The sequence below is a fragment of the Rutidosis leptorrhynchoides genome, chromosome 8, assembly GCF_046630445.1.
Source record: "Rutidosis leptorrhynchoides isolate AG116_Rl617_1_P2 chromosome 8, CSIRO_AGI_Rlap_v1, whole genome shotgun sequence".
Taxonomy (NCBI): domain Eukaryota; kingdom Viridiplantae; phylum Streptophyta; class Magnoliopsida; order Asterales; family Asteraceae; genus Rutidosis; species Rutidosis leptorrhynchoides.
The window spans coordinates 219,074,289-219,088,598 of record NC_092340.1 but is presented as its reverse complement, the minus strand read 5'-3'; positions in this window follow the sequence as shown (position 1 = coordinate 219,088,598).

Sequence of the window (14,310 nt, the reverse complement as noted above, 5' to 3'; positions counted from 1 at the left end):
TGGGTCATGTAGTGTTAAAGTAAATTGAGCTGCAAGTTTCTAATGTGATCTATCTTGGATCCAACTTTTAAACTTTACAGCTACCATGCGTCGCCTTTCCATTTGATATGGGGGTCTTCATCTTTAACTCCTAGCAAAACTTGTGTGATACAAAACACTAATTGAATCATTTTCTAATACTCGCATTATATCAAAAGTATACCATTTGTCGGCCACAAATAAAGTAGTACCCCCTTATAAATGTAACATAAGTGTATTAACATCTTCACAGGTAACGTTGATAGTTGTTGCACAATTTTTGTAAACAAAAAGTAGGAGCTGACCTATAGCAGAGAAAGGATATGGCAACGAGTAGTGTTATTTGTAACACGCAGTAAAAGTAAACAGAAATTAGTTGCAGTGGTAGAAGAGAATCGGACGATTGTTGGGTTGTTTTGGTCGTCACATATAAACAAAAACGATAGTAGGTTCAGTTGTAGTTATGGTGGTCAAGATGGTGATTGTGTTTGTTGTTTGTGGTTCATGAAGAAGAAAGACAATAAGAAAGAAGAGAGAGGGAAGAGAGAGAGTACAGTGATGTCGTGATTGTGGTGGTTGTGCAATAGGATATCAATGGGTTTAGTTTGACCATTGGTTGTGGTTAGAACCAATGGTGACGAAGTGGTGGTGGCATGGGTTGTCGATGGCTTTTGGTTACAAGGTGGTGAAGTGGGTTTCGAACATTGAATTGGATAACAAGTATATGTGTTCGTTGATGGTGGTTCGAGTGGTGGTTTTAGGGTGGTAACGTTGTTGCTCGCGAAGAAAGAGAAAGAAAGAACTCAAAAAGAGGTAGAAGATAGTGATAAGAGTTGCAGATGAGTTTTCCTTCTATGAATGTAGATAGATGTGACGACCCGGGAATTTCCGACTAAATTTAAACTTAATCTTTATATGATTTCGATACGATAAGCAAAGTCTGTATTGTCGAGTCTTGAAAATTTGAACTGTTTACATAGATTCAATTACCCTTTAACTATTCCCGACGATTCACTAACATTTGTGTGTAGATAATATGTATATAGATAAAAATATAAAAATAAATATGTTTAAATATAATATAGTTAATTGGATTCTTAATGAAAAATAATAATTAGAATAAATTAGTTAATATTAAAATGAATATATATATATATATATATATATATATATATATATATATATATATATATATATATATATATATATATATATATATATATATATATATATACATATATAACTACATATATATTATTATGAATATTATTATTTTAACATAATATATAGATATAAAATTTAATATAATTAATTTGTTATATTAATATTATTAATACTATTGTTTTCATTATTAATATCATTTTTTATAACTATTATTATTATCATAATTATTATTATTATAAATACTTTTAAAGTTATCATTTTTAAAATATAATTATTATTATAAATTTTTACTATTATCATAATTGATAAATTATTAATTGTTATTATTAATATATATAATTAATACTATATTATTAATCTATTTATTTAATAAATAATACTGATTAATTACAAAATTTTAGAATCAGATATATGATTGGAATAGATTTCATGTATCTAACTTACGGTTAACGAATTTGTTTATATCTCTTAACTTATTAGACAAGAAGAATAAATCGTACCAAAGTGTTGAATTTACAATTCGATTTTCTATTTTATATTACAGAGTGAATATTTTCCTGTCGACTAAATGGCAAACTCTGTTAAGTATCAACATCTTATTCAATCATACAACAAATACCATCACCTTCTTTAATTACTTCCTCTCTACTACTAAACTAGTTTTGATTTTAGTTCATGAGGTTAGCAAAAAACATAATCAACATAAATCATGAACCATTAACATCACCTTGAAACCACCTCTTTTCTCATCATCTCTCTTCTTCTTCTTGATTATCTTCTTCGTGAACCCAAGATCAAACCCCTTGTATATCCTATTCCATGATCGATAAAACCACCACTTTTTGTTTCTTGTTTTAACCATCGGTCACCCTTGATCTCCATCACCTTCCTTTACTTCTTTCTTTTTTATTTTCGGTTGAAACCAAACTGTCTCACTTGCTATTGCCATTCCCTAGTACCTACACAATATCATCGGTCACCTTCTATTTTTATTCAAAACACCACTACAAATCAAAAGATCAAACCCAGGTATTCGGTTTCAAACCCAAGTTGTTTTCTTGCTTTTCATTCGTGAACTCACTTGTTGTCTCCATTATTGCATTCCTATTTTAATAGACAAACGAAAAATGCTGCATCTTCACCACGTACCACCATAGCAGGCTGCTGCATACCACTTCTATTTATTTTTATCTCGAACCAGGCTACTATCGGTTCACCACTACTCTCTACTGCTAGTCGAATTACTACTGTGTGACTTTCTGTTTTATGAATAAAAAATGAAGGTAATAAAAAGAAAGTTGATAAACAAGTTGGAATATGATAATGGGATATTGGGGTCACTTGTGGCTGCTGCATTTTTTTTCCTCTTTTTAATAGATGTTGCAGCCATTAAAACTGAAATGTCCCATTCTTATTGATTAAAAACGTTCCATATTAATTGATTTCGTTGCGAGGTTTTGACCTCTATATGAGACGTTTTTCAAAGACTGCATTCATTTTTAAAACAAATATAACCTTTATTTCATAAATAAAGGTTTAAAAAGCTTTACGTAGATTATCAAATAATGATAATCTAAAATATCATGTTTACACACGACCATTACATAATGGTTTATAATACAAATATGTTACATCGAAATCAGTTTCTTGAATGCAGTTTTTACACAATATCATACAAACATGGACTCCAAATTTTGTCCTTATTTTAGTATGCAACATCGGAAGCTCTTAGTATTCACCTGAGAATAAACATGCTTTAAACGTCAACAAAAATGTTGGTGAGTTATAGGTTTAACCTATATATATCAAATCGTAACAATAGACCACAAGATTTCATATTTCAATACACATCCCATACATAGAGATAAAAATCATTCATATGGTGAACACCTGGTAACTGACATTAACAAGATGCATATATAAGAATATCCCCATCATTCCGGGATACCCTTCGGATATGATATAAATTTCGAAGTACTAAAGCATCCGGTACTTTGGATGGGGTTTGTTAGGCCCAATAGATCTATCTTTAGGATTCGCGTCAATTAGGGTGTCTGTTCCCTAATTCTTAGATTACCAGACTTAATAAAAAGGGGCATATTCGATTTCGATAATTCAACCATTGAATGTAGTTTCACGTACTTGTGTGTATTTTGTAAATCATTTATAAAACCTGCATGTATTCTCATCCCAAAAATATTAGATTTTAAAAGTGGGACTATAACTCACTTTCACAGATTTTTACTTCGTCGGGAAGTAAGACTTGGCCACTGGTTGATTCACGAACCTATAACAATATATACATATATATCAAAGTATGTTCAAAATATATTTACAACACTTTTAATATATTTTGATGTTTTAAGTTTATTAAGTTAGCTGTCCTCGTTAGTAACCTACAACTAGTTGTCCACAGTTAGATGTACAGAAATAAATCGATAAATATTATCTTGAATCAATCCACGACCCAGTGTATACGTATCTCAGTATTGATCACAACTCAAACTATATATATTTTGGAATCAACCTCAACCCTGTATAGCTAACTCCAACATTCACATATAGAGTGTCTATGGTTGTTCCGAAATATATATAGATGTGTCAACATGATAGGTCGAAACATTTTATACGTGTCTATGGTATCTCAAGATTACATAATATACAATACAAGTTGATTAAGTTATGGTTGGAATAGATTTGTTACCAATTTTCACGTAGCTAAAATGAGAAAAATTATCCAATATTGTTTTACCCATAACTTCTTCATTTTAAATCCGTTTTCAGTGAATCAAATTGCTATGGTTTCATATTGAACTCTATTTTATGAATCTAAACAGAAAAAGTATAGGTTTATAGTCGTAAAAATAAGTTACAAGTCGTTTTTGTAAAGGTAGTCATTTCAGTCGAAAGAACGACGTCTAGATGACCATTTTAGAAAACATACTTCCACTTTGAGTTTAACCATAATTTTTGGATATAGTTTCATGTTCATAATAAAAATTATTTTCCCATAATAACAACTTTTAAATCAAAGTTTATCATAGTTTTTAATTAACTAACCCAAAACAGCCCGCGGTGTTACTACGACGGCGTAAATCCGGTTTTACGGTGTTTTTCGTGTTTCCAGGTTTTAAATCATTAAGTTAGCATATCATATAGATATAGAACATGTGTTTAGCTGATTTTAAAAGTCAAGTTAGAAGGATTAACTTTTATTTGCGAACAAGTTTAGAATTAACTAAACTATGTTCTAGTGATTACAAGTTTAAACCTTCGAATAAGATAGCTTTATATGTATGAATTGAATGATGTTATGAACATCATTACTACCTCAAGTTCCTTGGATAAACCTACTGGAAATAAGAAAAATAGATCTACCTTCAAAGGATCCTTGGATGGCTTGAAAGTTCTTGAAGCAGAATCATGACACGAAAACAATTTCAAGTAAGATTTCCACTCGAAATAAGATTGTTATAGTTATTGAAATTGAATTAAAGTTTGAATATGATTATTACATTGTATTAGAAAGATAACATACTGTAAGTAACAAAGGTTTCTTGATCTTGGATGGTTACTTGGAATGGATTTAGAAAACTTGGAAGTAAACTTGCAATCTTGGAAGTATTCTTGATTTTATGAAACTAGAACTTTTGGAATTTATGAAGAACACTTAGAACTTGAAGATAGAACTTGAGAGAGATTAATTAGATGAAGAAAATTGAAGAATGAAAGTGTTTGTAGGTGTTTTTGGTCGTTGGTGTATGGATTAGATATAAAGGATATGTAATTTTGTTTTCATGTAAATAAGTCATGAATGATTACTCATATTTTTGTAATTTTATGAGATATTTCGTGCTAGTTGCCAAATGATGGTTCCCACGTGTGTTAGGTGACTCACATGGGCTGCTAAGAGCTGATCATTGGAGTGTATATACCAATAGTACATACATCTAAAAGCTATGTATTGTACGAGTACGAATACGGGTGCATACGAGTAGAATTGTTGATGAAACTTAACGAGGATGTAATTGTAAGCATTTTTGTTAAGTAGAAGTATTTTGATAAGTGTCTTGAAGTCTTTCAAAAGTGTATGAATACATATTAAAATACTACATGTATATACATTTTAACTGAGTCGTTAAGTCATCGTTAGTCGTTACATGTAAATGTTGTTTTGAAACCTTTAGGTTAACGATCTTGTTGAATGTTGTTAACCCATTGTTTATTATAACAAATGAGATGTTAAATTGTTATATTATCATGATATTATGATATATAATATATCTTAGTATGATATATATAAAGTTAAATGTTGTTACAACGATAATCGTTACATATATGTCTCGTTTCGAAATCTTTAAGTTAGTAGTCTTATTTTTACATATGTATTTCATTGTTAATACACTTAATAATATATTTACTTATCATTTAACATAATTAACCAAGTGTATCAATATCTTAATATGATTCATATGTACCTAGTAAGACGTTGTTATAACGATAATCGTTATATATATCATTTTCGAGTTTCTTAAATTAATAGTCTCATTTTTATGTATATAACTCATTGTTAAAATACCTAATGAGATACATACTTATAATAAAATCATGTTAACTATATATATAACCATATATATGTCATCGTATCATTTTTACAAGTTTTAACGTTCGTGAATCACCGGTCAACTTGGGTGGTCAATTGTCTATATGAAACCTATTTCAATTAATCAAGTCTTAACAAGTTTGATTGCTTAACATGTTGGAAACACTTAATCATGTAAATAACAATTTTATTTAATATATATATAAACATGGAAAAGTTCAGGTCACTACAGTACCTACCCGTTAAATAAATTTCGTCCCGAAATTTTAAGCAGTTGGAGGTGTTGACGTATCTTCTGGAAATAAATGCGGGTATTTCTTCTTCATCTGATCTTCATGCTCCCAGGTGAACTCGGGTCCTCTACAACATTCCATCGAACCTTAACAATAGGTATCTTGTTTTGTTTAAGTCTCTTAACCTCACGATCCATTATTTCGACGGGTTCTTCAATGAATTGAAGTTTTTCATTGATTTGGATTTCGTCCAACGGAATAGTGAGATCTTCTTTAGCAAAACATTTCTTCAAATTTGAGACGTGGAAAGTGTTATGTACAGCCGCGAGTTGTTGAGGTAGCTCCAGTTGGTAAGCTACTAGTCCGACACGATCTATAATCTTGAATGGTCCAATGTACCTTAGATTTAGTTTCCCCCGTTTACCAAATCGAACAACGCCTTTCCAAGGTGAAACCTTAAGCATGAGCATTTCTCCAATTTCAAACTCTATATCTTTTCTTTTACTGTCCGCGTAGCTCTTTTGTCGACTCTGGGCGGTTTTCAATCTTTGTTGAATTTGGATGATTTTCTCGGTAGTTTCTTGTATTATCTCCGGACCCGTAATCTGTCTATCCCCAACTTCACTCCAACAAATCGGAGACCTGCACTTTCTACCATAAAGTACTTCAAACGGCGCCATCTTAATGCTTGAATGGTAGCTGTTGTTGTAGGAAAATTCTGCTAACGGTAGATGTCGATCCCAACTGTTTCCGAAATCAATAACTCAAGCTCGTAGCATGTCTTCAAGCGTTTGTATCGTCCTTTCGCTCTGCCCATCAGTTTGTGGATGATAGGCAGTACTCATGTCTAGACGTGTTCCCAATGCTTGCTGTAATGTCTGCCAGAATCTTGAAATAAATCTGTCATCCCTATCAGAGATAATAGAGATTGGTATTCCATGTCTGGAGACGACTTCCTTCAAATACAGTCATACTAACTTCTCCATCTTGTCATCTTCTCTTATTGGCAGGAAGTGTGCTGACTTGGTGAGATGATCAACTATTACCCAAATAGTATCATAACCACTTGCAGTCCTTGGCAATTTAGTAATGAAATCCATGGTAATGTTTTCCCATTTCCATTCCGGGATTTCAGGTTGTTGTAGTAGACCTGATGGTTTCTGATGTTCAGCTTTGACCTTAGAACACGTCAAACATTCTCCTACATATTTAGCAATATCGGCTTTCATACCTGGCCACCAAAAATGTTTCTTAAGATCCTTGTACATCTTCCCCGTTCCAGGATGTATTGAGTATCTGGTTTTATGAGCTTCTCTAAGTACCATTTCTCTCATATCTCCAAATTTTGGTACCCAAATTCTTTCAGCCCTATACCGGGTTCCGTCTTCCCGAATATTAAGATGCTTCTCCGATCCTTTGGGTATTTCATCCTTTAAATTTCCCTCTTTTAAAACTCCTTGTTGCGCCTCCTTTATTTGAGTAGTAAGGTTAGTGTGAATCATTATATTCATAGATTTTACTCGAATGGGTTCTCTGTCCTTTCTGCTCAAGGCGTCGGCTACCACATTTGCCTTCCCCGGGTGGTAACGAATCTCAAAGTCGTAATCATTCAACAATTCAATCCACCTACGCTGCCTCATATTCAGTTGTTTCTGATTAAATATGTGTTGAAGACTTTTGTGGTCGGTATATATAAATCTTTTGACCCCATATAAGTAGTGCCTCCAAGTCTTTAATGCAAAAACAACCGCGCCTAATTCCAAATCATGCGTCGTATAATTTTGCTCGTGAATCTTCAATTGTCTAGACGCATAAGCAATCACCTTCGTCCGTTGCATTAATACACAACCGAGACCTTGCTTTGATGCGTCACAATAAATCACAAAATCATCATTCCCTTCAGGCAATGACAATATAGGTGCCGTAGTTAGCTTTTTCTTCAATAATTGAAACGCCTTCTCTTGTTCATCCTTCCATTCAAATTTCTTCCCTTTATGCGTTAATGCAGTCAAGGGTTTTGCTATTTTGGAGAAATCTTGGATGAATCTTCTGTAGTAACCAGCCAATCCTAAAAATTGACGTATATGCTTCGGAGTTTTTGGGGTTTCCCACTTTTCAACGGTTTCGATCTTTGTCGGGTCCACCTGGATACCTTCTTTGTTCACTATGTGACCGAGGAATTGAACTTCTTCCAACCAAAATGCACACTTTGAAAACTTAGCGTACAGTTTTTCTTTTCTCAATACTTCTAGCACTTTTCTCAAATGTTCTTCGTGCTCTTGATCATTCTTTGAGTAAATAAGTATGTCATCGATGAAAACAATGACAAACTTGTCAAGATATGGCCCACACACTCGGTTCATAAGGTCCATGAACACAGCTGGGTGTGTTAGTCAATCCAAACGGCATAACCATAAACTCGTAATGACCATAACACGTCCTAAAAGCAGTTTTTGGAATATCATCCTCCTTTACTCGCATTTAATGATATCCAGAACGTAAATCGATCTTCGAATAAACCGACGAGCCTTGTAGTTGATCAAATAAGTCGTCAATTCTCGGCAGTGGATAACGGTTTTTGATGGTAAGTTTGTTCAACTCTCTGTAGTCAATACACAACCTAAATGTACCATCCTTCTTCTTAACAAACAAAATAGGAGCTCCCCATGGTGATGTGCTTGGTCGAATGAAACCACGTTCTAATAGTTCTTGCAGTTGGCTTTGCAGATCTTTCATCTCGCTTGGTGCGAGTCCATAAGGAGCACGAGCTATTGGTGCAGCTCCTGGTACAAGATCTATTTGAAATTCAACAGATCGATGTGGAGGTAGTCCCGGTAATTCTTTCAGAAATACATCGGGAAATTCTTTTGCGACGAGAACATCATTGATGCTCTTTTCTTCAGTTTGTACTTTCTCGACGTGTGCTAGAACAGCATAGCAACATTTTCTTATTAATTTTTGTGCCTTCAAATTACTAATAAGATGTAGCTTCATGTTGCCCTTTTCTCCGTACACCATTAAGGGTTCTCCTTCTTCTCGTACAATGCGAATTGCATTTTTATAATATACGATCTCTGCTTTCACCATCTTCAGCCAGTCCATGCCAACTATTACATCAAAACTCCCTAACTCTACTGGTATCAAATCAATCTTAAATATTTTGCTATCCAGTTTAATTTCACGATTCCGACATATATTATCTGCTGAAATTAATTTACCGTTTGCTAATTCGAGTAAAAATTTACTATCCAATGGCGTTAATGGACAACTTAATTTAGCACAAAAATCTCTACTCATATAGCTTCTATCCGCACCCAAATCAAATAAAACGTAAGCAGATTTATTGTCAATAAGAAACGTACCCGTAACAAGCTCCGGGTCTTCCTGTGCCTCTGCCGTATTAATATTGAAAACTCTTCCGCGACCTTGTCCATTCGTGTTCTCCTGGTTCGGGAAATTTCTAATAATGTGGCCCGGTTTTCCACATTTATAACAAACTACATTGGCATAACTTGCTCCGACACTACTTGCTCTGCCATTACTCGTTCCGACACCATTTGTTCCTTTCGTTCTGTTAACCCCTGGTCCGTAGACCTCACACTTCACCGCGCTATGACCATTTCTTTTACACTTGTTGCAAAATTTAGTGCAGAACCCCGAGTAATACTTTTCACACCTTTGGCATAGCTGCTTCTGATTGTTGTTGTTGTTGCGGTTGTTATTGTTGTTGGGATGATTGTTGTAGTTGCTATTGTTGTTGTTGTTGTTGTTGTTGTTGTTGTTGTTGTTGTTGTTGTTGTTGTTGTTGTTGTTGTTGTTGTTGTTGTTGTTGTTGTTGGGCCGTTTGTTGTAGTTGCGATTGATGTTGCGATTGTTGGGATAATTGTTGCGATTATTATTGTAATTGCTGTTGTTGTTGTATTGGTGATTCTTATCACTGTTTTCCTCCCACTTTCTTTTGACTTGCTTCACATTGGCCTCTTCAGCCGTCTGTTCTTTAATTCTTTCCTCAATCTGGTTCACTAGTTTATAAGCCATTCTACATGCCTGTTGTATGGAGGCGGGCTAGTGTGAACTTATATCTTCTTGGATTCTTTCCGGTAATCCTTTCACAAACGCGTCGATCTTCTCTTCCTCATCTTCGAACGCTCCCAGACACAATAGGCACAATTCTGTGAATCATCTTTCGTATGTGGTAATATCAAATCCTTGGGTTCGTAACCCTCTAAGTTCTGTCTTGAGCTTATTGACCTCGGTTCTGGGACGGTACTTATCGTTCATCAAGTGCTTGAATGCTGACCACGGTAGTGCGTACGCATCATCTTGTCCCACTTGCTCTAGATAGGTATTCCACCATGTTAACACAGAACCTGTGAAGGTATGCGTAGCGTACTTCACTTTGTCCACTTCAGTACACTTACTTATGGCAAACACCGATTCGACCTTCTCGGTCAACCGTTTCAATCCGATCGGTCCTTCGGTTCCATCAAATTCCAAAGGTTTGCAGGCAGTGAATTCTTTGTAGGTGCATCCTACACGATTTCCTGTACTGCTAGATCCAAGGTTATTGTTGGTATGTAGCGCAGCCTGTACTGCGGCTATGTTTGAAGCTAGAAAAGTACGGAATTCCTCTTCATTCATATTCACGGTGTGTCGAGTAGTCGGTGTCATTTCCTTCAAAATAGTCAAATGGAACAAGTTAATCATACAGAATATTAAGAGTAGTTAATAGTGTTTCGTAGCATAATATGAACTCATTTATAAAAGCTTTTTCTTCATATTAGCATTTTATAAGTTTAAATTCGAGTAGTATCTACCCGTTAAGTTCATACTTAGTAGCTAATATACAATTCAACTACTACAATTCTATATGAAAAACTGATTATAATAATATTTCGCGTTCAAACTTTTATACAATATTTTACAAACTTACAATACCGCTTATTTTACATAAAGCATGAAATATAGCACACAATAACTTTGATACAAGATAGTTGTGAAGATAATTCTAGCTAGTACACAAGTCGTTCAGCAAAGGCAATAAAGACACGTAATTCATACATCTAGAAACAAGTCATGCATTCTGGTTTTACTAGGACTACTTCCCATCCTTGGTCTTGTGGAACATAACTGTTATGGCCATTGATAAGACAGCGTGTTGTAACGTCGTCAAAGGAACGAGGGTTACGTAATGACCAACAGTCTCGTAATAACCTAAAAACCTCATTTCTTACCCCAATTACCGACTCCGTCACTTGTGGGAACGTTTTGTTTAATAGTTGTAGCCCGATGTTCTTTTTCTCACTTTGGTGAGAAGCGAACATTAATAACCCGTAAGCATAGCATGCTTCTTTATGTTGCATGTTAGCCGCTTTTTCTAAATCATGAAGTCCTATATTTGGATACATTGAGTCAAAATAATTTCTTAACCCATTGCGTAAAATAGCATTTGGGTTCCCCGTAATATATGCGTCAAAGTAAACACATCGTAACTTATGGGTTCCCAATGTGATATCCCCCATCTTTCAAACGAAAGTCTCTTATAAACCAAGACATTCTTGGAACGTTCTTCGAATGTCTTACAAACTGATTTCGCCGTAAATAGTTGTGCCGAAGAATTCTGAACGACTCTAGACAAGATTTCATCAATCATGTCTCCGGGTAGGTCTCTTAAAATATTGGGTTGTCTATACATTTTGTGTTTTTATACTGTAAAATAGACAAGAGTTAGATTCATAAAAAAAAAATACTAATTAATACAAGCAATTTTTACATATATCATAAAGCATAAGCACACTATATTACATATATTACACCACACGAATACAACTATCTTATTCTGACTCGCTCATTTCTTCTTCTTCGGTTTTGGTTCATTTTGCCAAGTTTCTAGGGATATATGATGTTCCCCTAACACGAGCTGTCGTTTTCCACAACGGTTTAGAAAATCCTGGTGGTTTAGAGGTTCCCGGGTCATTGTTACAACTTAAGGGCTTCGGGGGTTGACGATACATATAAAGTTCATCGAGGTTGGAATTAGATTTCTCTATTTTTATGCCCTTTCCCTTATTATTTTCTTTTGCCTTTTTAAATTCAGTTGGGGTAATTTCTATAACATCATCGGAATTCTCGTCGGAATCCGATTCATCAGAGAATTGGTAATCCTCCCAATATTTTGCTTCCTTGGCGGAAACACCATTAACCATAATTAACCTTGGTCGGTTGGTTGAGGATTTTCTTTTACTTAACCGTTTTATTATTTCCCCCACCGGTTCTATTTCCTCCTCCGGTTCCTCCTCTTCCGGTTCTGATTCTTCTTCCGGTTCTTCTTCGGGAACTTGTGAATCAGTACAATATATATTCAAATCTTCGTTATTATTAAGTGAGTCAATGGGATTTGTGCTAGAGGTAGACATCTATCACACAATATCAAACATGTTAAGAGATTAATATATCACATAATATATACATGTTAATAATATATAGTTTCCAACAAAAATGTTAAGCAATCATTTTTAAAGAAAACACGGTCGAAGTCCAGACTCACTAATGCATCCTAACAAACTCGATAAGACACACTAATGCAAATTTTTTGGTTCTCTAAGACCAACGCTCGGATACCAACTGAAATGTCCCGTTCTTATTGATTTAAAACGTTCCATATTAATTGATTTCGTTGCTAGGTTTTGACCTCTATATGAGACGTTTTTCAAAGACTGCATTCATTTTTAAAACAAACCATAACCTTTATTTCATAAATAAAGGTTTAAAAAGCTTTACGTAGATTATCAAATAATGACAATATAAAATATCCTGTTTACACACAACCATTACATAATGGTTTATAATACAAATATGTTACATCGAAATCAGTTTCTTGAATGAAGTTTTTACACAATATCATACAAACATGGACTCCAAATCTTGTCCTTATTTTAGTATGCAACAGCGGAAGCTCTTAAAATTCACCTGAGAATAAACATGCTTTAAACATCAACAAAAATGTTGGTGAGTTATAGGTTTAACCTATATATATCAAATCGTAACAATAGACCACAAGATTTCATATTTCAATACACATCCCATACATAGAGATAAAAATCATTCATATGGTGAACACCTGGTAACCGACATTAACAAGATGCATATATAAGAATATCCCCATCATTCCGGGACATCCTTCGGATATGATATAAATTTTGAAGTACTAAATCATCCGGTACTTTGGATGGGGTTTGTTAGGCCCAATAGATCTATCTTTAGGATTCGCGTCAATTAGGGTGTCTGTTCCCTAATTCTTAGATTACCAGACTTAATAAAAAGGGGCATATTCGATTTCGATAATTCAACCATAGAATGTAGTTTCGCGTACTTGTGTCTATTTTGTAAATCATTTATAAAACCTGCATGTATTCTCATCCCAAAAATATTAGATTTTAAAAGTGGGACTATAACTCACTTTCACAGATTTTTACTTCGTCGGGAAGTAAGACTTGGCCACTGGTTGATTCACGAACCTATAAAAATATATACATATATATCAAAGTATGTTCAAAATATATTTACAACACTTTTAATATATTTTGATGTTTTAAGTTTATTAAGTCAGATGTCCTCGTTATTAACCTACAACTAGTTGTCCACTGTTAGATGTACAGAAATAAATCGATAAATATTATCTTGAATCAATCCACGACCCAGTGTATACGTATCTCAGTATTGATCACAACTCAAACTATATATATTTTGGAATCAACCTCAACCCTGTATAGCTAACTCCAACATTCACATATAGAGTGTCTATGGTTGTTCCGAAATATATATAGATGTCCCGACATGATAGGTCGAAAAATTGTATACGTGTCTATGGTATCTCAAGATTACATAATATACAATACAAGTTGATTAAATTATGGTTGGAATAGATTTGTTACCAATTTTCACGTAGCTAAAATGAGAAAAATTATCCAATCTTGTTTTACCCATAACTTCTTCATTTTAAATCCGTTTTGAGTGAATCAAATTGCTATGGTTTCATATTGAACTCTATTTTATGAATCTAAATAGAAAAAGTATAGGTTTATAGTCGGAAAAATAAGTTACAAGTCATTTTTGTAAAGGTAGTCATTTTAGTCGAAAGAACGACGTCTAGATGACCATTTTAGAAAACATACTTCCACTTTGAGTTTAACCATAATTTTTGGATATAGTTTCATGTTCATAATAAAAATCATTTTCCCAGAATAACAACTTTTAAATCAAAGTTTATCATAGTTTTTAATTAACTAACCC